At 42.2% G+C, this 26,274-nt stretch overlaps 1 long non-coding RNA gene across 2 annotated transcripts in view; it reads right to left on the bottom strand.

Moving 5' to 3' along the window:
* Positions 1-765: 765 nt before the first annotated feature.
* Positions 766-26,274, bottom strand: part of LOC109284174 (uncharacterized) — a 97,974-nt gene continuing 72,465 nt past the window's right edge. For both annotated transcript variants that reach the window (XR_009463488.1, XR_009463489.1), the window contains one exon: positions 766-3,299. This is a non-coding gene — a long non-coding RNA (uncharacterized LOC109284174). The remainder of the gene's footprint in view (positions 3,300-26,274) is intronic.

The raw sequence follows: 26,274 nt of genomic DNA, 5'->3' as shown, positions 1-26,274 counted from the left end.
GGCTAGGCAGGGAGCCCCGCTTTGCCATAGACATCAATCTCTTCACCCTTGTCCAGGTGATAGGTCACCTGGTTGTAAAAGGAATTAAGATTGGTCAAGCAAGACCTACCTGTGACAAACCTGTGCTGGCTATCCCTCAGTATTTTGTTATCAGCCAGTCTGCTGAGAATGGTCTCTTTGACAATCTTTTCTAGGAACTTCCCTGGGATAGAGGTCAGGCTGACCTGTAGTTTGCTGGATCCACTTTTCTCCCTTTCTTGAAGATAGGCTCCACATTGGCCTTCTTCCAATCATCGGACATGTCACCAGAGCACCAAGAGTTCTCAAAGATCCGTGCCAGGGGCTGAGCTATGATGCTTGCCAGCTCCTTGAGTACTCTGGGGTGTAAGATGTCAGGGCTGGCTGACTTGAAGGTATCCAGCCTCTCAAGGTGTTCCTTCACACGGTCAGCATTGATGGAGGGTAAGGAATCTCCCTCACCCAGTTCTTCCCATCCCATAATGAGCAGGGGCATCCCATGGGACTGGTGAAAGACCAACACAAAATACCCATTTAGCAAGTTGGCTTTTTCCTGGGTATTGGTAGTCAACTGTCCCACCTGGCTTAGCACAGGTCCAACGTTGCCCTTGTTTTTAAATTTAAAGGAGTGGTCTCTACTTTAAAGACCAGTACAAACTGCTCTTACTACTCTCCTTGTGGTACAAGCCACATTTGAGTTTTACAGGAGCAATGATTACAATCTGTATAAAATATACAGGGTGCATCTACAAGTGTAGTTAATTTGAAGTGTGGTAGTTTGAGGCTACTGTACAGTAGACCTGCAGCAGGGCCACCCAATAGCCACTTGTCCTCTTTTGTACTCACCTGTCACATCTTTGATGTTAAAGAAAAATTGCAGAAGAGAAAATAAAAATTGGGAGGTCTGCCTTTCTGGCCTCACTGCAATAACATCTCATCCCCAAGACATCATAGCGGTGAGCTTATGCCAGTCTAATAGTGTTTTTGGCTAGGCTCCCAGGTCCTCCCTCCCACCAACAGGAAACTGCTCCTTTGAGGCTGTTCCCTCCAATGCTCTCTCTTCTCTGTTCCCCACAGGTAATTGCCAAGAAGTGTTACACTCACCAGGTTGCCTTCTTATCTGGCCCATGTTCAATGCTCCTGCATTGACTCCTGGCTTGAGGTAAGTTCCTCCATCTTTTCCTTCAAGCAATCTGAGCTAGCTCTCTGACTGGGAGTCTAGTAAATTGCCACACGTATGTGTTGTGTGCATGAGCCTCTGCTCCTGCCTGTGGCCCCTCTCCGGGCACCAGGTCCATCTGACCTCTGGGATTTTAACTTTTGGTTCAGTGACCAGAACCAACCAGGGTGGTTCCCTTTCAGTGGACTCCAGCTGTGGACCTCTGGCATGAATTAATAATATTGAACTAGTCTGCACTGCACTGTTTTATTTTCTTCCCTCCCCATACAGGTAATGTACTCTATCTCCCTGATAGTCATGCTTCATCCTATTGCAACAGGGTGTTGTCTTGAGGGGTCAGGCCAACTCTCAGGATCTAAATATTGCGCTGTTAGACAGGAGGGTGTGACACAATTGCACATATACAAACACACAAATCAGTTAGGTGCATATACACGCATACCACCAGCTCAGGTACACACACATCCAAACCAGCCTAGGCACATGCATATCTATCACCAATTTAAACACATACACTATACACCCCAAAAGTCAGACACAGATCACTAATTCATATATCATGCACACAATGCCATATATATCACACTCACACTAGGAACACATGTTCAAAATAACCAGTCTAGGTTCATGCACACCTATCACCATTTTAAGCCCATACACACTACACACACCACATTTAGACAGAATCAGTTACCAGTTACCAATACCTGCATATCCAATACACATACGTGGATTACTAATTCATATACCACACACACACACACTGATATCCATATATGTATATATATATGTCTATTCACTAATTCATACACATACACACAAGTAAGTTCCTAAGTTGGGGTGTTGTGATGTGTATGTATGCATGTGCTTGGTGTACTTGGGATACCTGGGGAAAGGTTAAGGTAAGAAAGCAGAAGTGTAGGGAGTTAAAGTTACTGGAAATGAAAGTCACCGGGACTGGGATTAGAACTGGTAGACTAGATGGGTCTGGACTGAAGAACTGTGGCTTGGGGGTAACTTTAGGTTAATTGATCTTAATTGATTAAAAGACAACACCTAAAGCCTGCAGAACAGGGAAGCATGCTGGCACAGAGGCTGGGTCTGGAGCCAGAAGTACGGGGAAGCTGAAAAAGTAGATGGGGGGAGGGAAAAATGAGACTAAGGGAAAGTGTGGGTGTTAAGGAGGGGCTCTGGGTGTGGGGAGCCAGAGGATGGCTCCGTGGCAGCTAGAGAAGTAGTAGGTGCTGGAAGCTGGAGCAAGGCTCCAGCTGCTGGAGTGAACTGCAAGACAGCTAAGTGGAGCTAGGAAGCTGGGGGGGATTACAGAAGGTGCGGGGGAAGCCTGAAAACAGAGAGAGGGACAGCAGGAAAAGCAGCAGGCAGCAGGGACATCAGGAAAGGAAGGGAAGGCTGAGAGGTGGCAGAAAAGGGGAGATGGAATTGGGAGGAGATCAGAAAACTAGCAGAGAGGGTAGGGACTGGAGCTGAGAGAGAGAGAATGAGGCTGGAATTTAAGATAGGGAAGGGCCTGGGATTCAGTAAAACATGACCTAACTCGGGTTTGCAAATGACAGTGGTGTTATTGAACAGGGGAGATGGTGACACAATGCCAAATTGATTCCCTTGCATCTACCCACCCACCCACAATGGCAGCAGGGGTTAAAGAGGCTTGGTGCAGGGGCTGAAGTCCACTGAAGTCCAGGAGGCAAGAGAGAGAGAGAGTCTTAATTGTAGGAGGAGGTGTGCAGGTAATATCTACCTATTCAGACTGGAAGGGGTCCTTGTCCAGTAGGTGTTGTTCAGAGGAGGGTCACCGGCAAGACCTCTGGATGGATAGGTGGTGTGGCATGGTGCTGGTCCAGATGGAAATGGCATTCCCACTGGGTCTGTCTTCACTGCCTCTTTTTATAGGGGCAGACCTTGTGTGAGTGACAGGAGGCATGCCCAGGCAAGGGTCAGCCCCTGGTGTACTGAGCATGTGTGCTCCATGCAGGAATGTGCAGTTTCAGATGTCTGTAATGGTGAGAGTTGCTGGTTTTGCAGGGTCCTTAGTCTTTCAAATGCTGGTCTTGTCTCTGTTCCTGGGTGAGGTCTGTGATTCCTGAGTGAATCAATGCAAAGTGATGGCCCAGTCATTACAGGCCATTCAGTAGAGGCCTGCTACCATTGTAGTTCAATTATTCGCAATCACACTCATTCATCGGGGAACCAATTTACATGGGAGGGGTACATGACTCATACAGTTGCAACATGGGATGCCCGGGCAGAGGATAGAAGATGGAGACTTGACATATAAAATGGAAACTTGACATGACTTTGGTTCACTTACAAACACAGGTCTAAACCATACAATAGGCATATGAAACAATAAAAATCAATACAAAAAATAATAATACAATATACAACAGTAAAAATTAATACAAACCTAATAATAATACAATATAAAATGGTGGATATCCAAAACCAAAAACCTGCTACCAAAATAAAAATGTTTAAAGCTCATCCTAAGTCTGGGCTCACTTACAGTTATCTACAGGGAACAGAGAGGGAGAGAGAAAGTCAGAAATGGTTGGGGAAAGGGGAGGGAATGCATTTTAAAATAAAGAAAAGAAAAACTGGGAGTTTTGCTACAAGGGCTCAACAGGGGCCATTACATGAAGCAATAAGCTACAGAGCAGTAAACTACTCCTGGGCACAGTGTCTACATGTGCACCCAGAACAACAGCAATTTACACTGAGGTAGAGCAGTACAGGCTGCGCCTGCTCTGCTGTGCCCTAGGCTCTAGTTGGCAGTGTCAGGTAGCAGAGGGGCTGGCTGAAACAAGAGGGTGCTGAAAGTGTGGAGCTGTGTGGCCAGGCAGCAGGCAGGAGTCTGGCCCCCTGCTGGCTGGGCTAACTGGGTGCCATTTACACCTGTGGTCAGTCTACACTTATTTTTAACTGCAGTTAATTATTCTGTCATAAGATAATACTGTCCTCAACTTTACTCCACACCTAAGTTGGAGGAGAAAGAAAGAGCCCAGAGAACAGCTAGAACAGGGGTTGTCGACCTTTTTTAACAAGTGCACTCCTTCTGTCTCAAAGTTTCAGCTCATACCCATTAATATTAAAATTATTTGGGGGGATGGGGGTGAATGGGGCCTTTGCCGGGCCAGGTTGTGGGACAACTGGAGCCCGGGTGGCTTGTCCAGGGACAAGGGGGAGCTTCCGCTGCTGCGTACACCCTGGTGGAGGCCTGGGGGGGCATATGCCTGCCCCACACAGATTTGGGGAGAGGTGGCTGCCACTGCATGCTGGGCTTTGTGCACCACTGCAGCTGCCCCAGGACTGGTGTGACCACACGTGTCTGCTACCACTGTGCTGTGCTGTGCCCCTGCCCACCCAGTGGCAGGACACATGTGGCATTGCACTGCTCCTGGTGCAGCTGCAGCAGCACGCATAGCCCAGCACACAACAGCAGCCGCCTTTGCCCCATGCACAGATCATGGAGGCATGTGGCCCCCGGGCCTCTGCCAGGGTGCATGCAGTGGCGAGAGCCCCCCCCCCCCCCCCCCCCCGTGACTCTTATGAACCTTTTAAGTACTCCTAGGGGTACACGTACCCCCAATTGACAACCACTAAGCTAGAACAATGTGGGGAGCAGTAGATGGGTGGGAGCCCAGGGGCTTCAAATTAACCCTTCAGAGGCTGCCAGCTGGACAGTCCTGTGCTATTCTATTAAATCAATTCTGTAACATAATGCAAAGGAAATTCCCTTGTAAAATGAAGAGGATAGATTCGATCTCAAGTTAATAATGGAACCCATTCAGAGAAAAAAGGTTGGCAGTGTTTCCATAATAGCTCAGGATTTGGAGCTCACCAAGAGTTTACAAATGAAGCACTTGAACAAATTAAAAATACTAGGAATCAATGAGAACACAACAAGCAGCAAAGCTTTCAGCCAATCAATTAATGAAACAAGCCCTAACTACACTAAGCTACTTTTAAACAAATTATCCGAGCCTAATAAAAACAATCCAGCAAGTCTCAAACTAGTGAAAATTAACTAGCCAGTTAAAACAACTTAATGTACTCTAGCTAATGACAGAGAGTACAATTCTCAAACACAGGTGCACTGAATCATGCATAATCCATTTCCACTAAAATGGTATAGTAATCCTGCTTGTCAGAGAGAAAGAGAAGAAGAAAGAATTGGAAAAAATGGCTTAATTTGTACTCAGAGAAGCTTGGAACATCAACTTTATGTTTCTAAATCTATGCATTGTTATTGTTGTTTCTTTTCTGTTTTAGTTTCCTTTCTCCTGATAAGAAGGTAAAGATATTCAATAGGAAAATACATCTTTTATCAGCCTTCATATAGCAGATCATGGCCATGCTTAGGGAAGAAAAGACCTACATTGTTTAGAAATTCAAATGAAAAATCCTAACATTTGTTTTCAGTAAAAAGAGGCCTTGGTTCTCTGTCTGGGTAATAAGTACTGGTGAAGCTGCCCTATCATTTTGATACTTTTTTCTTTATAAATAGACAGCAGGGGTGAATCAAGCTCAGAATTTGCCTCTGTATCAGCAATAGCTACACACACAATCTCAGAATAACAGAGAAACCAAAGACTTCTGGCAGAATTTTCCAAAACATATTTCTGTCCTGCCAAGAGACCTAAGTCCCTGGCTGACTCCCTAGCTCCATTTGACTTTCTGCCAGAGAGAAACTCCCCTCTCCAAAAAGAAAGTCAACAATTAAAGATAGCTTTCCTTCCTGGGTTATGGGGCTGTCTCCCCTCTTTCTCCCTGCCTCTTGCCATCCCACCCTATATTTCTAGGTCAAATATAAGGGCAAAAACAAGGTTATTCGCCAGCCCAGTGACTGTTCTGAGAACTGAATATTTCCTGTGGGAAATATTAGGGAAGGGATCCTTGGGCATGGAGAGATAGGCACTGTTTTGCTTTGGCTACTTTAGCTCCCTTGGGGGCACTGGAAAACTGAAGGATGTAGCCAGTAGTAGAACTTTTGAGTCCTACCCAAGATGCCACTCTACACTACTCCTTGGGGTCCCTTGTTGAGCCAGGCTCCAAACAAAAGTTTACAGCTCTCAAATAAGAGTAAATCCTGACTCTGCCCCTAGCTTGCAGCCAACCTGTGGGTGTAGATGTGTGAGCTAGCTTTGCCCTGTTTTCACATCCTCACAGCTAACAGTTTGCACCAACACAAAGCTCACCCGGGAGATACAACTGAAGGTAACATCATCCTTTTTGGATTCAGTTCCACTCTATAGCAAGCCATCAAGAGGATATGAGCAAAACAACAGCTGAAATTGCATTCTCCATTACATCATTTTAAAAAGTACCTTGTCCATTGCTTGACCTACAGATATAAAACAAAAATAATGAACAGTCCCTGAAGACATCCCTTTGCAGCATGCACAGCTATTCTGGCTGGACAGGCAAGAGATCTGAGATCATTCCCAGCCCCCAGACCTAGTGCGTTCCATTTTAAACTGAGAACATAATTTTTTGTGCCAAATAAGAGTTGGAGGGATTCTAACTGTAGCCACTTAGATTTACAGTTAATCAAAACGTTTACAATTATTTTTTTCATAGAAAAAATGATCTTTCTCCAAAGTGAGGTTTTAATTAAAAAACTGTTGAGGTCTTTGGGTGTCTGAATTTCTACAAAAAAAAAAATGTGGTGCATTTTTATTTCCCTTATTATTGTTATATTCTAATAATATCATGATACACTAATTATACCTTAACATATAATTATAACTAATTTATACGAGTTATAAGTATTTAAACAAACTCTACTATAATCAAATTTATAAATATTTTCAAAATGCAACTATCATTGATATTATTAAAAGATTTCTTTGAATTTGAAAGCCTCCAAATTCTACGCTGTTATCAAAACCTGAGAAACGAGTTTTATTTTATGAGTGTTTTGAAATGTCTGGTCATAAAACTTTTAAATCCTACATTTAAAATCATGGACCAATAAAGTGGTAACACTCATATTGACTTCAGCAGAACCAGGATTTTTCCTATTTCTGTAAATAAATGGTTTGAACTATAAATATGAACATGGTATTTTAAAGCACCTGCTAGAGCTTTCTACTCCTTCTCCCTGACTTCTCTCCTTTTGACAGCCAAGATCTTGTTTCTAACCTGAACACTGGTGTCTTCAAAACTCCATTCTGAGACAAATATGTGCAAATAATTTGTCTCAAATATACCTGTGTTGTGCACTTACAAGTCGCTTCACAGCCAGATACATAGGTGTAATCTGCAGGCAACATCAACCCCTTATTACTGTTCCAAGCCCCCAAAATGGAGGCATTTCCAACCACAGCTTAAACAGTTCTAAAAAACACGAATATTAAAGGTTTAAAAACCAACATTCTAATTTCCATTTCTAACAGATACAGCATTAGCACTTACAATTAAACCTGACATTTCAATATACATTGCTCATATTGAGGCTAATAGACAAAACACACTGTAGATTGTTATCAGCTGAAGAGAGAGAGAGAGTTAATAAAGAACTGATGGAGCAAATTTCATGCTGGTAAAGGAAACAGAAATCATTTCTAACTTCAGCCTGACTTAATTTTGAAATGCTGCCTAATCTTTCTGATACCATTTCAAGAAGTTAAGACTAAAGGTATGTACAGACATTTGTGGAAGTTAGGGGGAGGTTAAAGTTAAAAATGGCCACCCAATCTTAGGTAAATTGGGATAGAAGGCTAGGAGGTGGGGAACGCGGGAGGGGGCTAGCAGGTCTGAAGGGGGGGTGGTGGGGATCCACGGGGTTAATAGGGTTCACAGGGGGGCTGGTGGGTCAACCAAATTTTGGCAGGATTGGGGAGCTAGTGGGATCCATGGTGGGTTTGGGGGGAAGGGGATTGGTGGGATTGGGATGGGTTTCTGCTGAACTGCCTTCAATCCTTCAAACTGCTCTTAGGGCCAGTTTTATCAGTGTTCACCGGTCCTAGGAACCTGAATGAAGTTGGGATAGGGGGGAGTGATAGGTGGATTGGGGGAGCTGCTGGCTTTGTTGGGCGATCAGTGGGATTGATGGGGCTGGCAGCTCCATGGTATGAGTTTGGCAGGGTTGGGGGGGTTCTCTCCCCCCTAGACCAGGGGATATTTATAGCTCCCCATTTCTCCCTACCCCCAGATGAACAAACTCCCCCCCAGGAAACCAAGCCCCCTGCCATCCTACCTGCCCCTCCCCTCATCCCAACTTCTTTCCATTAGCTCCTGGCACCAGCAGACCCCGGTAAAATTGGCAGGTGAGTAGCTTACTGTACTGTGCCGTTTGACAGGCTTGAGAAGTGGGATTATTCATCTGGGGGTAGGGTGAGGAGCTAGGGGAGGCTAAAAATAGCTTGGTGCTCAGAGGTTGGATAGGAAAAGCACAGCCTTGGTGCTAGGGCCAGTGGCTGGGCTTTCTCAGCTTCAGGGCTGCACTTGAAACGTTTACAGAGTTCAGTTAGATTGGTCTCATTGGACCCAATCTAAGTCAGACTACCACCAAGATATAGTCAATTTAGATCTAGTAGGCCATTTTTTGGCTGATCTAGTCCTCCTGGAACTTTTGTAAAGTTTGCACTTAGATCAGCCTTACTAGGGATCCAAGTGTAAGGGCCTCACCTGGGCAAACTAAGTTTGCTTGGGGGACAATTGCATTTTAATGCAATTGGACCTCTCCCTAACCTCCCTGGATGTCTGTATCTAGCCTAAAAGTCATCTGGGGGGAAAACACATTGACACTCAAGCAGCCCCTGCTCAGTGCTTGCCAGATAGCTTAGGAAAAAGCCAGAAGCACATTAATATTAATGTCCTCAGTTTACTATTTATATGTGCACAAGGTAAAACAAGTATTAACCTTTTTGCATATTTTTCAAGCCAGAATTTAGTTTTCTGTTCCATACAGTCTAATGAAATCTGAACTAAAGTGGAGTAAAAAAGAAAATACCTGAAGAGTAAACAAGAACACGTGACATAAGACAACAAAACAAAACAAACAATGCTTGTAGTAGATCTAGTGCTAAATATTACTTTGGTTTGGGGATAATAACCTCAGATAAGATCATTTCCTCATTAGAGACCAAACCGCTGTTGCTTCATATTGAATGGTACCTTGCATTGTGAATATTTACTCCTATTAACAAAGTGGGACCATGGCTAGAATAACATACTCTTCATTAAAGCTAAAAGTCTCACTGTTTTGTCTACTTCTCCTTCAAGCACTTGCACATATTCACAGAATAGAGGCAATTGGATGAATTTTAAAAACAGAGCAAGATAAAATGTTTCCTTTTCAATTCCAGAAGTATGTCAGTTTTTCCTTAAAAAACTGACACCAAGAGGAAGATTATTTTACCCACACATTAAATTAAATGCCAGAAGTATTCAATGTGTCGAGAAGATTTCTGAAGTCTACAAGAAGGTATGATAAATTATCAGTCATTTTTGATAGCTCATTTAACCAGTGGGAATTTAGCATTTCATCATGTCACAAGTGATGTGAACTTGCCCTTTTGCCGGTTTTGACTCTAGGACAATTGAAGGTAACAAATGTTATGCTCAGGAGTCGACATTTGCAGAATAGGAGTTACAGAGTGAACCATTCCCCTTTCCCATCTAACTGTAATTGTACAGAACTAAAACATGGAAGACCACATGCTAGACATTAAAGAAATCCTTGGTGAGGATTACATCAAATATATTAAGATCTTGGATTTAGTCCATTCTCTTAGTCAGGACAATACTCAAGAGAAAATAAATCAGGTTGGGTGTCATTTTAATCAACATCTGGTCAACAGGTTTAGTTTTTCAGTGAGTATCTTATTCTTCCCAAAATATGCAAACCTATGACCACAAGAAAGTGATGCAGCCAAGAAAGGCAATTACTAAAGCCACTAAAAGCATTATTTCCTGTACAATGTGCATAAAATCTTGGCTTTTTGTAAAGCTCCTTGCTGTGGAAATACTGAAGCATTTTATAACGGAATCCCTTTCAAAGTTGTTGTTCTCTGTAAAAATTCAGCTTTGAATACAATACTCCTTCTAGGCACATTGTAAACCTCAGCAGGAAAAGAGCCCTGCAGTGCTCTAAATAAACATCATGGTGTATGTCCTCTGTATATACCCAGCATGTGATACATAGTTGCTACCTCATATTTCCAATATGCCTGGAAGCTATTGCTTAAACAAAACACCCGTAGCTCTAGTAAGAACATGCAGTTCCCCAGGGGGGTATTCTGACATCCATGAATGCAGTTATTACCAAGGAAAACAAGCTTTGGCTTTTAAAGTAGTATGCTAATGATAATTTATAGCTTACAGTGCCATCTTAGGTACGTAACAAACCAAAATAGAAAATGGGATTTCTTTCCGATTTAATGCAATACAATAATAATTCACAGATAATAAAATATGTGTATTCTGTGCTGCTTTTAAGGCGTTGATAACACAATTATCATGTGGTAGTTAATTTATAAGGGTACCACAGTTTTATATTGGCCCCTTCTACCTAAAGATGAATTTGGCCCATTTTAGTACAACAGAAACTACCTCAGGTATTTGGACAATATATACTTCAGTGTAAGAAAACCAGCAAAGATGAGTTTCCATCAGAACTGAAATCTTCATCTAACTTGAACCCAAAATTGAAACCTAGACATGTATCTCGTCTGAATTTTGCAATTTGCCTATGTCACTGATGTGCCAAATGTGCCCTGGTGTTTGAAGTCTTTGAAATCCAGATCTCTATGAGTATGGTACACCTTACTCAAATCTCTGTTTTGTAAAGGAAGCACTCAATACTATGTCTAGCACTAAGGCCAAAATATCCATTCATCAAATGATTTTGTATTTGATCTTATGTTTTTTTTGTTTTGTTTTTTTTTAAACCAGCAGCCGTATAAGTTTGGGGGTTTTTTGGTAAAATTTGTGAAATTTGAGACTAAGCAAAAAACTACCCTGCTTAAGTGGTTCCAAAGTAGGATATTCATGAAGCTTTAAGGTACTGTCATTGTGGGCTTTAAAATACTGTCACTGTGGCCAAAGCTTTACATTATGGTAGTAGGAGTTATCCCTGATGATGAGCTCTTTTCATTACAATGTTTAATTTTAAAAGTCTTTTTCTTTTTGATAACATATTCCCCCATTTTTATTTTTTGCTAGTTCCAGCTGTCTTCTGATAGGTTGAGTGTTTTATACAGTAACAGTCTTAATGAAAACAAACACACATTTGGACACATCTTACAGCTGACATAATTGTACTCTTTTCCTGCTTCACTAGATTTGCATTCAGTGCTGATGATATGGGCCCTGTGAACTATGCAAAAACTTTTTATTTATAAATGTTTTTAATTAAGCTGTCAAAAAAGAGAAAATCTGTAGTGTAATGTCCTTGTATCAAAACACTAGTAAGAGCCTGGCAGCTGTGGACACAAAAAAACAGAAAGGCAGTGAAGGTTACAAGGTTCATGAGCCCAAATCAGAGCTCATATGAGTCCATTAGACTTATTTACAAATAGAGTCAATGAAGCTGCACTAGAGAGAGAACTGAGATATAGAAAGAGGCAGTCACAAAATTATGGCTATACACATTCACCAGTTCACTTAAATAACATCATTACAGTATTTTTAGCACTGTCTCTGACTAAAGTTACTGGGCCTTGCCCCTCATTATACCTAGTCTCAGTTGCTTAGAACTTTGCTGAACTTCAACCATTTGTGCTAACATTATTCATGCTAAATGCTTACCTTGTCTAATCATTCCTTTTTTAAAATCAAAAGTTGTTCAGCTATTTCCAAGAATAACGTTAGGAGGGGAAAAAACTCACATGTTTGGCTTCTATTAAAAAACAACTGAAAACAGTTTCATTGAGAAAATGTAATGCCTCTTTTCAATGGGGCATAGACTTGAATTTGGCAGGGGATCACTCTTATATCAAGGATATGCTGTCTGCCTTCTTTATGAAGTGTCTCAGATTTGGCCAAGTTAAAAGTCTGAAAAATCTGAAAAGTTTGCTGAAAAAGCAAACTTTGTTCTGGCATTTCTGAACTTTTGAGTCCTTGATTTTGGTGCTATAATTCCTTTGATATGCTTTACAGTGAGGTGGGTATCATTGTCTACACCCCCAAAAGTTCAATGAAATTACTTTGTAAGTGACATTATAAATTACTTAAGATACCTGGCCTTGTGGGAATTCCAATGTACATATAGTTAAACTGAGATGAACAAGACTTAAGACAGTGATTATAGTACAAGGGAAGCATCTAAGAGCAGAATTTTGTCCTCACTATAAAAAATTTCTGAGAAAAAGTATTCATCCTGAGACAGTACAATGGATTTATTGAAACAAATCCTCAGGTGATTTAAAGACTTCAGTAGAGTGATGCCAATTTACACTTGCTAAGAATCTGGCCTAGTAGCTGTCTAGCTACAGGATGTCATTTATGCATTCAGAAATGTCTGATCATTTCAAAATACATATTTTTTTTTCTGTGAGCATTTTACATCTACAACATGGTAAGGTAAAGGCAAGGTAAAACTCTGGCTCTTGAGCTCCCAAAGAGACTACTTCAAAGTATGCATGTTCTGTTCTCCATGACATCTAAGCATGCTCAGAAGTATTCAGGAAAGTATGACTACAACACTCAGCAATATTTTACTTCTACTTTTCATTACTTATCCTCCAGAATGAAAAGACAAATAGCAGTCATCCTTTTGTTGTCTTGGATTTCCCCTCTATATTAGCTTTAACAAGATTAGAATGTTTAACTGGTGTTAGATAGATGTTATCCACTTGTAGTTATAAATGAGTTGAGAGTTGATAATTAATTCATTTGTAACTTGAACCTCAACTGCCATTTCAGTTTTCTTCTGGAGTTCCAGTACTCCTAAAATTGCTACTGGGCCTCAAATTTGCAGTGCAAAGCAATGTTTTCTTTAACCATCTTAGTGGAAAAGATTTATTCCATTTCATCAAGCAATCACAGTTAGGCTACACCCATTCATTTTCTCCAGATTTGTCTCCAATTTGAAACTTATGTGTGAAAGCCTCTCATCTGGCACAGTTCCATGCCATCTGTTCCTGTGTCTCCAAAGCCATCAACAGTGAGGAGCCCCGACAACTGATGCAATGGAGCATAAGTGTGCTTACAGTAAGAGGCAGACAAAGTTCTTTGGGTAAAAGTGATATCTTTTATTAGACCAACTAAATAGTTGGAAAATTTGTTCTTTGCATGCTTTCGGACACAGACACCCTTCTTCAGGCATAGGGAAAATTTGCTGTTGTTTTGTGTTCTCCTGGATGAAATAGAAACCAATAAAGCTTATAAAGAACATTTTTTCCAACTATTTAGTTGATCTAATAAAAGATACCATATTTAGCTAAAGAACCTTGTCTACTTATATCCTTACACAAACACGGCTACAACCAACAGCACCAAAACTTGCAGTAAGATAATTCTTGTGCCCAAGTAGACCTAAAAAAAGGATTACGTTGGTCCGAACTATCCTGGTCTATAGTCTCCTTCAGCATCTATTGCTTTTCATGTATATGCCTTTACAAGTTGGGGGTAAATCAACTGTTAATTTTTAATATCCAGTAGAAGGGGAACACATCTTCCAAGTGTCTCTAAGAGAATAACATAAACATTTTTCATGTTTCCTCTCCAGAGTAAAATCAAAGAAAATTAAATACAGAGATAAATGAAGCTCTAACAAGGCGGAAGTTCTCTCAGTCCCCGAGAGATGCAGGCAAGGAGCTTCTCAAAGTTCTAGCAAGACATGAGCATGGCATTCTGGCACAAGGAACTGTTTAAATAACATGGGTACACCAGCACCTATAACATTTTTCATAGACTATCTTTGTTAAGCCAGACAGACTTGCTTTTCTGGATTTAGCAGAGGGTATGATAGCTGAGCCAGATTTCAGGACTGCAATTTTTCATTCTTGCTTTCAGGAGCTATCCATTTCAATCACTACTGCATATAAAGCATTAATGTTTCTATGAAGATTAACTGTTACAGATACAAACAGGAGATACAGCAAAGATGTTACCTTGCCAATTTGAACAAACCCCTCCTAAAATCAAAGAAACACAAAAGTCAGAGATGGGAGTTGGGATTAATAGATTACACCTAATGAACTAAAATTACATGTCACAGAGTGCTCCAGAGGCACCAGGCTCAACCTTCTGATAAAGGGCATGTTGACATTTGAGCTGTTGCTTTAAAGTATTCATGTAAATGCCAAATTTTAGAACTGGTCTTGTGTGCAATGCAACTTCTAGTAGTATTGCAGAATATCTAACAGGAACATCACTGCTGCCACCTCTTTTGGTTCATTTGCCTCTGTATTTGACAGTGACAGCAGCAGTGTCAAATATTTGCCTGGAGAAGGTTCAAATAATAAGTCATATAGTTTAATTGATTGAATGATAGTGTTATCTCAATGCTTGCCCCAGAACTATCTGCATAAATATTATGCTAGTGATAATTTTGGCCCCTTATTTTCAGACTTGTGAAATGCTGAATTCAGAACACACAAAAAATCCAGTTATAGAATTATTTAAGTTTGTTCCCATCTCCTGCTTTCAGCCAACACTTCAAAGTGCTTTACCAAAGTCAGCAAGTACCATTTTATTTTAATAAATGGGGAAACTATAGCCCAGATAGGCAAAGTGACTTGTCCAAGATTGTACAATGTGTCAATGCTGAAGTTGGGTCTCTTGATTCTTTATCCGATACTTGAACCTCTAATCTCTGACCCTATGAGAAGATAAATCCCCTTTCCCCCAGGGGTTCATAGAATCATTGCAAAGGGAGAGGTGGGAGGGGGACAGGATTCCTGGAATATAAGAAGGAGCTACAGATGCTGTGGGTGTTCAAGAACACAGCTCCATATGGTTTCATTGCAGCTCATGGTTGTGAGTGGGTGAGGATATGAGGGAAGGAGGTCCATGACTGGCTTTTAGTTGCAGTGGCCTTTTTTCCCCTTCCCACATAGGGACTCACGTCACATGCAAATAGATGTTGCTATAGTAGTGAGACCACATTAGTAGCTGTAAAGCACCACCAAAGCAATTCTGGAGCTTAGTCAGAGTATTCTTTTCTCTCATAAAGGATGCTGTGCCAGTGTATAAAGATGCTGTGTATGTAGATGCTGTGCCTCTATAAAGAATACAAGACTTGGTCTTGTGTAGACTCAGGAAAACTTGGTAATTAAATACAAAGCTGTTTAATTTCTGGTCTGTACCAACGAAAATAACTCAGACAATGAATTCAAGTTAGCAAGAATGAGGGACTATATTGACCTGACTAAGCATACTGACTGGCAATGTGCCAAAATCTTTAAAGTATTTAGCATTTGGTTTGTCCACGTGTCCTGCTTTGCACGTATTCCAAAAAAGCTTTCTGGAAGGTGAAGAAGAAGAACAGAACGTAATGTTTGCAGCCAAATACATTACCCAGTAGCAGTTTCAGTGACTCTTCTGAAGTACTGAACATTCTTTAATTTATAGACATTCAAATAATCTGACTCAAAAGAAATAACTCCAGGAAGTATTTGTAAGAAGGAAATATTGTCTAGAGTCCCACTGATCAGAAAAATGCCTAAAGAAAACTGTTTAGAAAATACTAAATAGTGACATAACAGAAATGAGAACATTTTTAGTCCTTTGAACCCTCAACAAAATGTATATTTAAGTTATCCTGAGTCTGTCAATAACACACAAACCATCTTCAACATCACTTAGACCTTCTAAAGTACAAATCAGTTATACATAAATTGACCCAGAAGCTATATATGGACGTGGCAGAAATCTGATTCAAGAAGGACAACTGAGTTAGATGGTGGCACTCTGTTAAAGAGAATGATCAGTTCCAGAGTTTTCAGCCCTGCAATATGGCAAAGGCCCTGAATCAAAGTCTTCACAGCTTCCAGATACCTTATCAGGTGTACACAGCACCACAATCTTTTAGGAAATTCAGTCATGTATTCAGTTAGAAGAACAAGCAAAGCAGGATCTTCAGAGATAGTCAGTGCTCAGTCACAGTTCTCTGTGTCACAGCAGCCATTTTATTAGTCAAAAGCGAATGAGGAGGAAAAAACATGAAATATAGAAAAAAATTTTACATGGTGCTTTTACCCTCTTCTATGAGCATAATGACCAATTGCTTCCTACAGAAGTGGGCTACTTGCTATATAAACCACTTGTACATAATAAAAAATGGCTTAATAGGCTTAAACAAGAAAACAAAAGCAAATATTACTAATCTTTAATGCCAAGATGTACAATCCAACATGCATATCTTTAGAGCAAATGTTCAGTTCACTGAATGCATTGTAGTTATGCGAGTCAGAAGTTTCCTGAAAATACAGACTTTTTCATTGTAGAAATTAATCCTCTTTACACATATGAATGGAGTCCTGTAAATGAAACTACTCATGTCAATCAATCAGATATGGACAAATATTATGTAGAGAGCCACCTTTTACTAAAGCAGCCAGAACTCTAATTCACAGGAAAGCATTCACTCATAGAATTATGTGATAGAGATGTAACAATGACTGATATACAAGTTACACTGGGTTGCTTGGATACAACTGTATACTTGGCCAATATTTTCAAATATAGGCCACAAAGTTGTCACCTGAAGTCAACAGAAGTTGTGAGAGCTCAATTTCCCTAATTATCAGATTGCAAGAAATTAGTCAGGTAGCTAAGTTGAGGTAGCCTTATTTACAAGTTTTAACTAAAGTTAAATGAATGTTCAGCCTTGGAAAATGATGATTTGGGTACATGAAATATTTCATTGATACAATAACTGTTACCTCACCCTAGGAACATTGATAGCTGCCTATTGGCCAGTTCCTCTGGATTTCATGATCTCTGACACAAGACAAAAGGAAATGTTAGTGTTTAAAAATATAAGAATACAGTAGGGAAATGTTGGCACTTTCACACTATTGGTATTTGGATTTAATTTCTAATATTTGTACATTTTAATAATTTTAAAGAATATATGTATTCTTTAAAAGCATCCATGGCAGGGTCTTTAATATTTCAAAGCAGAGAGAAATACTGTCTGCCCAATCCAGACTTGTTAATTACCAAAAGGTAAGGACATATCCGGGGGGTGGGGGTGGGAAGCAGTGGTGTGGTCTCATCCCTCTCTGGCTATGTGACACATTCATAATGAGCTCTCTGAGTTAACTGGCACGTCAGCAGAGTTTCTGCAAGAAATCTGCATGTCATGTGCTCTGAGCTCACCAGCTGATCAGAGTGGCTAAGGACAGACATTACACATAAAATGGTTTTAATGATCAGAAACTGGTTTAAGATAAACCTGGTTGAATGTAGTATCAGACTTAACTGACTTGGGTCAAACCGGTTTAGGCAATGTCTGTCCCAGACCCCTTCCTGGTTTAAGTTAAACCAGAGTCCCCCAGCATCCCAGATGCTTTGCAGCCCTGGGCTGGGCTGGGCTGGGCTGTCTGCTCCAGACAACAGGGCTGGTACCACCCCTCTGCTCCCTAGCTGGAGCTTCAGGTGGAGACTGCAGGCACAGCAGGGTCTGCCTAACTTTCCCCTGCCCCACCCCACCTCAGCCCTGCCACTCACTCCTCAAGCAGGAATTCCCCCTCCCCACCATCTCCCACAGCACAGACCCCAGCCACATGGACTCTAGGCATGTGGTATGCTAGCTAATGCTGAGAGGTGTCTGTGTGTGTGTCTGTTTCCCAATTTCATTGGGACAGGACAAAGGCAGAGAGGACAGCAGCAGCCTCTGCTTAGTAGGGCTGTGCGAAACAGCACTGTTTCATTTCAATTGAATTTTGAGGTTTAGACAGAATAGTGTTTTGTTTTGAATTTCATTTGGAGTCAAAACAGCTGTTCTGTTTTGCTTCGTCGAAAAAGCAAGGCTATTTCGATGCTGTTTTGACATTTTGCCCATTGGCTATAATGGGGAAGCTTGAAATAGCCTCTCATCTGACAGGCAGATCGGGGCCCAATCCCAGGAGGGCTGCTGGGGCTGTGCCAGTCTTCCCGGAGCTGAGGGTCCCCAATCTGCCTGTCAGATGAGGGAGGGAAGCTGGTGCTGCCGCCTGGGACTGGGGAAGAGAACTGAGCCCAATTGCTCAGTTTCCCTTCCCAGCGCTAGATCAGGCTGGGGAAAGGAAGTCAGCCCAATTGGGCTGACTTCCCAACCCTAGCGCAGCGATCATGCTGGGGAAACCACTTAGCCCAGCTGGGCTGAGTTCCCAACCCCAACACAACTTTTGAAATATTTCAGCTAGCCTTGTTTTGTTTCAAGGCTGTTTTGAAGCCCTTTGTTTCATTTTTATTTCACTGTTTCAAGCTCAAAATGAGCTGAAACACTGTCGAAATGAAACAGCTGGCGAAATTTCACACAGCCCTACTGCTTAGGGCTTTTTGGAGCTAACCAACAGATCAGCTGGTAATGTCCCTCTGTTCCTTCCTTGCAAAAAGCTGTTTAAGAAAAGCTTGAACTAATGGAAAGAGGCTGTTTGTTTTCTTAATGAGCTGATAAACACTGAGTTAGGGGTGATAAGCCCTTTTAGCAACTCCCTGCAGGGCTGCTCAGGAGGTGGGGGGGAACCCCTCCCTAATCAGAGCATCCTTCAGGGGCCTGACCATGCCCCTCCCTCAGCTCAGCACTGTAGAAGGGAAGGGAGGGCTGCTCTAGTGCCTCCCAGCTTCTAGCCTGAGCCACTGCAGGCATGTGCCTGCATTTCCTCAGCCCAGAGGGAATGTCTATATACTTGCAAACTGGTTCAACCTAGCCAGGTTAGACTAACCTGCAAATATTGAATCAATTCAGGTTTTTTAATGTCTGTCCCTAGCCCATGGGTTCTGGCCACAGCCCATGCCTTCATGCTAGAGCCCAGGGGGTGAGCACTATAGTTGCTCATCCCTTCTTCATTTGTCCCTTCTTTTCTCCCTACTGCTGAATTCACTGGGTGGAGGAAGGGAGGCCAAATGATGGCAGTTTCCACCAGAGCCATGTGAAAACAAGGGCTGCAGCCAATGCCCACATGGATAAGTTGGTGAGCTCAGAACATGCCATGTGCAAAACTCTAGCAGGAAGTGCGCTCATGTGCAGGTTTGCTCAGAAAGCTCAGTGGGCATGCACTATGCTGCCAAGGGAAATTGAGCTCACACAACCCCAGTCCTGGATCTGTCTATGCCAGTCAACAATATAACCACTGCAACTACTACTAAGAGTTCATTTGGGAGTTCACTATATTTGCACAAAAGACAGCATTAGGGCTTTTGTGGGCTAGCCACGTTGCTAATATCAGTACAGAGGATGGAACAGCAGCCTCTTCTTGGGTGCTAGTCTCTCTAACACAGAGATGTGCAGTAGATACCATCAACGTTGCAATTTTACAGATACCTTTGTCAGGGAATTATATTTATTTATTTATTTTTGCTGTAGGCTTATATAAATATATGGGAAGCATAAACCTGACTACCTTTATCTACTGTTAGCTGGCAACTAACAGAGGAGATAAGTGCCACGGTACAACAAATTTAAAGTGGGGAGTTTATTTTTGTTTCTTACATGCACATATTGCTTTTAAATCATTGAATTACAGGTCAATATGGTATGCACAGCTAAGTGATATAAACTATTTTTATTTATATTTGAGTGTATTAACAATTTGCATGTGTTTATTACACTTTTCAAATTATTTTTTTCAGTATCATGTTGACTAGGCGGTTATGACTTGAGAGCTGATTTCAGAACTTTCCAATGAATTGTAGCTGTTGCTTTTCCTGGCTTGTTGCTAGGCTATTTTAGATTTTTTTTTTTTTTTTTTTTTTAATGATAAAAGGCTTTGCTGCTTCAAACCAGTGTGCAGGAGAACAAACCTTTGTAGCTGGACTACTGTGTCCAGTTTTGGGCTCCACAATTCAAAAAGGATGTGGAGAAGCTTGAGAGAGTCCAAAGGAGAGCCACGTGCATCAGAGGTCACCTTATGATGAGAGAGTGAGAACTATGGGAATTTTCAGCCTGGAAATGTGCAGGCTCAGGGGTGATCTGGTGGCCACCTATAAGTTTATCAGGATGCTCACCAGGATCTGAAGGAATGTCTGTTCACCAGTGCACCCCAAGGGATGACAGGGTTGAATGGTCACAAACTCCTTCATGACTGTTTCAGGCTGGACATAAGGAAGAACTTCTTTACTGTTTGAGCCCCCAAGGTTTGAAATAGACAGCTGCCAGAGGTGGTTCAAGCACCTACTTTGAACACCTTCAAGAGACATTTGGATATTTATCTTGCTGGGATCCTATGACCCCAGCTGACTTCCTGCCCCTTTGGCAGGGGGCTGAACTCGATGATCTTCTGAGGTCCCTTCAAGCCCTAATGTCTATGAAATCTATGAAAAAAAAAAAAGAGAGCTTTCATAGATTACAATTCTTCCCCTGCACGGATATCAACAGTATGGCTAGCCCACAAGAGCACTAATACTCTGTGTAATGACTTCCCAAATGAGCTCTTAATAGTAGTTGCAGTCACATGTGGTTATATTGTTCACTGATCAGTAATAGAAAAGGAAATATGTTCCACAGCAAGGAGAAGCCAAGAAGCAGATTGTGACTCCCAATTTGCTTCTCAGTGGGCATGTCTACACATGCCATTAATGTACAGCAACAAACTATTCCAGAGTTTATAGCTCTGGGAAGCTCCCAAGCATGCTGTTTACATGTGTCCCTGGACCACAGCACATGGAGTCTGGTTGGAATAGCCCTGGCTGACAGGGGACCCTGAGGAGTTAGACTACCAGCCCTGGGCTGCTCCAACTGGGCTAAGTATGCTGTGGAGGGGCTGGCTGGGGCATGAGGGTGCTTCAGTGTGGGGGTAGCTGGCAGTTTATTAGTTAGGTGAGCCCTAATAGGAGTGTACATGTACATGCTGATATATTTATGCCATGGATGACTGGTGCCACCTTAGTCGGGGGGGGGAGATGTGCCCCCCCCGTGACCAGTCCTGCCAACCTGGGGTCCCCCCGCAGCTGATCCTGCAGACTGTGGGGGTGGGTAGACTGCTTAGGCAATGGGCAGGGGGGGCAGGCAGGAGTGCTGGTACCCCCCTGCAAGCACCAGCCAATTGCTGCAATCATTGCAGCCGTTTCTGGGAGTGGCTGCAGCCGCTTGTGGGAGCAAGCACTGGCCAATCACTGCAGCTGCTGGTAGAAGTGGCCGCAGTGATCAGCTGGTGCTTGCAGGTGGGGTGCACCGATGAGAATGGTCAGTCAGGGGGTGCACCAGCACTCTCAGGGGGTGCACATACACCCCATGCACTCCCTATATGTCACCACTGTTTACTGAAGTCAACTAATTAGTCAACTCCACAGTTATGCTAATGTAAATCTGGAGTAATTGCATAGAAATTCAGGCTCTAAATTTACTCCAGTATATCTGACAGGTGCACTGGGCCCATGGTTTAAAAATTCCTCAGCCTTACATTCTGTTTCTGATAGAATAATAAAATAGGCAGTAGTCAATAATAATGCAGATCTGATTCACAAAGGTATTTTGTAGTTTGGTGTGGTAGCATATGCTCACGTGTAAAATTAATGGTCAAATGTTTGGCTGAAACTTACCATCTAGGATGTCACACAAGTTAGCAGTGTCATAATGGAGCCTAAAAGCAAGCCTATTGCATGGCTTTCAGTCCACTGAGACATTAAAATGCTATGTGCTTCTGACAAATACAGTCTTGGTGTCTCTCACATACTATTTTTCATTCAAAAGCACTATTGTTAATAAAATGAAGGCTATTGTCATTGTCATGGCTGAGATTCAATGCTGAACCCAGATTTCCGGAGGACATTAGTAATTATTTTTGTGCCTAACTATAGTCTTTTGAAAATCTTTGTTAGTACCAAACACCCAAAATGTGGCACTTGTGACCTGCCTAAAATTATAGGGATAAAGCCAGGAATTGAATTCAGATTAAGTTTGAGTCCAGCACCTTAACCACAAGCCCTGCCTTCCTCCCTTTCTTCCCGTGGTGAATTCTGTTATAAAATTTTACTTATAGCACAACAAAAATTACATGTAATCTTCAGAGAAGCTCATGAAGGGAAAGAAAAATTTGTGACTAACTACAGAGCAGCAATCAGGCTCTAAATTACATAGCTTTCACTGCAGCTTTGCAAACCTCCAAATGTCACATTTCCATTATCTATAGTGAAAACTCTGTGTTTCTTGCAAAAGTGGAACTACAAAAGATTAAAACTATATTGTACAATGCAGGCCAAGGAAACAAAATACCTCTGGAGGGCACCAGCTGGAGCCTGCAATTTTTCCATTGAAAATGTCCTATTGACAGCACTTTTGAGAGCTTTTCCACCATTGATAGCTTTGAAAATATTGGCTCTTTTTATCAGAATAACAAATACAGCCATTTGTTCTTATGACTGTTGTAACTGCAGATTTATTTTCTCTATTAAATTGTCAGTAACTTTTCATTGAATCTGCTCTCATTTTCAGAAATCTGATTGCCTCATGGCAGAGAGGAAATGGGGAAAAACTATCCATTTAAACTCATTGAAATCTCTTATTTGGTAACTAGTCTATATATAATATAAATGGTGCAATATGTTCAGTGTCTCTAAAATTGCTTAGGTCACTTTTTTCCTGAAAACTTTATTCATAGTGTGTACTGAGCACAATTTTCTATTCTATGAGATCTTGTAACCCTACTGCACAAACTTAAAAACAATATTTGAACCAATTTGGTGAAAACACCCAGGCAATCAGTCATTCTGATCAAACAAAATAGATAGGAAGAAGAGAAGCATCCATAACAGCTAAGAAGCTTTTACATGATTGTGGAGAAAATGGATGTGTGTGTTGTCTTTACAAACACATTACATTCTCCTTGTTTCTCCCTGCAACAGAAAATAATTGACATCTATCACATGAATAGCAAAAATGACAGCTTTGGGAAATGGAACAAATCTGTTCTGAAATTCTTGACTGGAATGAAGCGATTGAAACGCTAAGCAGTACCTTCAACGTAGCATATACTAGGGCTGTGCAAAGCAGCACCATTTCATTTCAACTTCCGTTTTGCCATTTTGATGGGACAGTGTTTCATTCTGAGTTTCATTTTGTTTTGTTTTGAAGCACTGTTCCGTTTTGTTTTGTCAAAATTGTTTCACTGTCTCGACGTTTAACACATGGGCTATAATGGGGAAGTACAAAACTGCCAATAACTTTGTAATTTTTTAGCAGATTTGGGTGCACACAGCAAGAATGCTAGCCCCTTTTGAGGGCATGAAGTCTGCCAAGTTTCAAGGAGATAGGTATAGGGGTTTCTGGAAAACTGCACCTCAAATTTCTGCAAGCAAAACTCGTGTCACTTGTAAGTGTGAAGGCACAGGGGGTGAAAACAGCAGGCATGGTAGCCCTTGCTGAGGCCACAAAACCTGCCAATTTTCAAGGAGATAAGTACAAGGGTTTCTGGGAAACTGCATCTCAAGCTGCTGACAAGCAAAACTCGTGACGTGTGTGACTGTGTGTGTGTGTTAAGGTACGCCCTCACTGGTGCTGGGGCCTCCACATGACATGGTAGTGTGCCCCAGTAAGGTCTCCTCTTCCCCTACAGTCTCATCTCAGTCCACCACTTTAAATAACAACAGGTAATAACTTAGGAAGCAGCACAGTAGCACCAGTAGCATCTCAGGCAGCCAAACAGTCACAGACAATATCAGACCAGTCCTTCCCCGCTCTTCCCCCTCCCTCTCTTTACTTTCTGTTTCCCTGCAGGCAAGCCCCACTTCAGCTTTGAAACTCAAAACATTTTGAAACTTTTGAAACGTTTTGACTGCCCTCGTTTCATTTTGAGGCTGTTTCAAAGCCCTTCATTTCATTTCATTTCATTTTCAGTGTTTTGAGCTCCAAATAAGTCAAAACAACGTTGAAACGAAACAGCCGTTGAAATTTTGCACAGCCCTAGCATATACGATAGATGATTGTGGTTTTCTTTGGCAGCATTAACATTCTATTCCCCCTTACCTTATGTAATTTTTTTTTGTTTTGTTTTAAAGCAGATATTGCTTTTGTATTAATGGAATATTCCATCAGTAGAAACACTGATTTTTCTCAGAGTTGACAGCAGGTATTATTTGTTGGAAGATGGACATGATAAACTGCGGTAAGGAGATTACTGCTAGTTTCATTTACACTTGAACACACAACCAGTGTTTCTATCATGGAGTGGCCATTTAATAGAATGAGGGCCAAGTCTGCACCACAAAACAACTCACACATCTGGAGACAAACACCACATTTTGTTTACATTTGTCTTTATTCCTAATAAAGAAGCTAAGAATGAATGGATCACTGTGACTAAATTAAACTCCAAAGATAGAGAGCCTGGAAAGAAAAGGTGACTTTAAGGGCATACTTGGGGGGGATGGGCTACATCTCTCCCCTAAAGGCAAACATGTCTCTTCTTCCAGGTTGGCTGATCTCATACAGCATGCTTTAAACTAGCTTTGCTGGTGGATGGGGCCACAGGAGGACATGAGGACACTTCCCAGCCAAGACAGGTGATGTGTACAAGGAGTACCCAGATAAGTGACATGGGTCCGGATACTCCTAAGAACTGGGGAGTGGTGCTTGCACCAATACAAGGCCTTAAATGCCTCTACACTAATGTTCATAGCATGGGGAATAAGCAGGAGGAACTCGCCCTCTGGATAGCTAGTACAAGCCCAGACATAGAAACCTGGTGGGATTCATCCCACAACTGGGCGGTAAACATTAGGGGCTACAGACTATACAGGCAGGATAGAATGGGCAGGAAAGGCGGGGGCGTGGCACTCTACATCAAAGAGCAATACACATTCTCAACTAACAGGATAGGGTCAGAGGAGGGGAAGGCTCAAGTGCTCTGGGTCAGAGTACAGGGGGGTTGTGGGGAAAGGGACTTAACTGTGGGTGTCTACTACAGACCACCCAACCAAGGGGAAGAGCTGGACCATGAATTCTTGAGTCAACTTGCGGAGGCTCTTAAGGCAAGGGATGTAGTCATCATGGATGATCTAAATTACCCACACATCTGCTGGGAGAGGCAGTCAGCTAGGTTGGACCACTCAGGAAGGTTCTTTGCTGAGATACAGGACCTCCACTTAACCCAGGAGGTGCACAGTTCCACCAGGGGGAATGCCCTGCTGGACCTGGTCCTGGCCAGAGGCGATGACCTGGTGAGGGGACGCTAGGTTCTTGACCACCTGGGTGACAGTGATCATCACCTACTGGAATTCACCATTCAGTGCAGGGTGTCAAGGGCCTGCAGCAAGGCAGTAGCCCTTGATTTCAAGAGGGTGAACTTCAATGAGTTGAGATTGGTAGGAGGGGCATTGGGGTCCTGGAGGGTAGGGGAACTGGGTGTCCAAGACGAGTGGTCGTTCCTGAAGGAGACAATCCTCCAAGGCCAAGGGGTGACAGTCCCAATGAGACTCAAAGTGGGCAAGAGTGCTCAAAAGCCCCCCTGGCTCACCAAAGGCATTCAGGAATGTCTGAAAGCCAAAAAGGAGGTGTACACCCAGTTGAAGGGAGGGGCTATCACCAAAGAGAAGTATACCTCCATTGCTCAGGTCTGTAGAGGGGCTGTTAGGAAAGCCAAGGCAGATATGGAAGTAGGGCTAGCATCAAGGATCAAGGGCAACAAAGAGTCCTTTTTTTAAATGCATAGGGAGTATGAAGAAGGCACCAGGTAATGTGGGGCCCCTGCAGGATACGCTTGGCAATCTGGTGGTTGCACCAAAGGAAAAGGCAGACCTTTTTAACAATTTCTTTGCCTCCATTTATTTTTGTGCAGGGACCAGGACTCCTGCACCAAGATTCAGGACAGACTCAGGAGAGACTCCACCAGGTCGAGGGCCAGGGAGGACTGAGTTAGGGAACTTCTGGAGGGGCTGGATGTGTTCAAATCAGCAGGTCCAAATGATCTCCACCCCAGGGTTCTGAGAGAATTGGCAGGGGTTATTGCAGAGCCCCTAGCATG

This window comes from Alligator mississippiensis, chromosome 7, assembly GCF_030867095.1.
Source record: "Alligator mississippiensis isolate rAllMis1 chromosome 7, rAllMis1, whole genome shotgun sequence".
NCBI classification, from domain to species: Eukaryota; Metazoa; Chordata; order Crocodylia; family Alligatoridae; genus Alligator; species Alligator mississippiensis.
The sequence above is the reverse complement of the archived record's forward strand: the minus strand, read 5'-3'. Positions and strand labels throughout refer to the sequence as shown.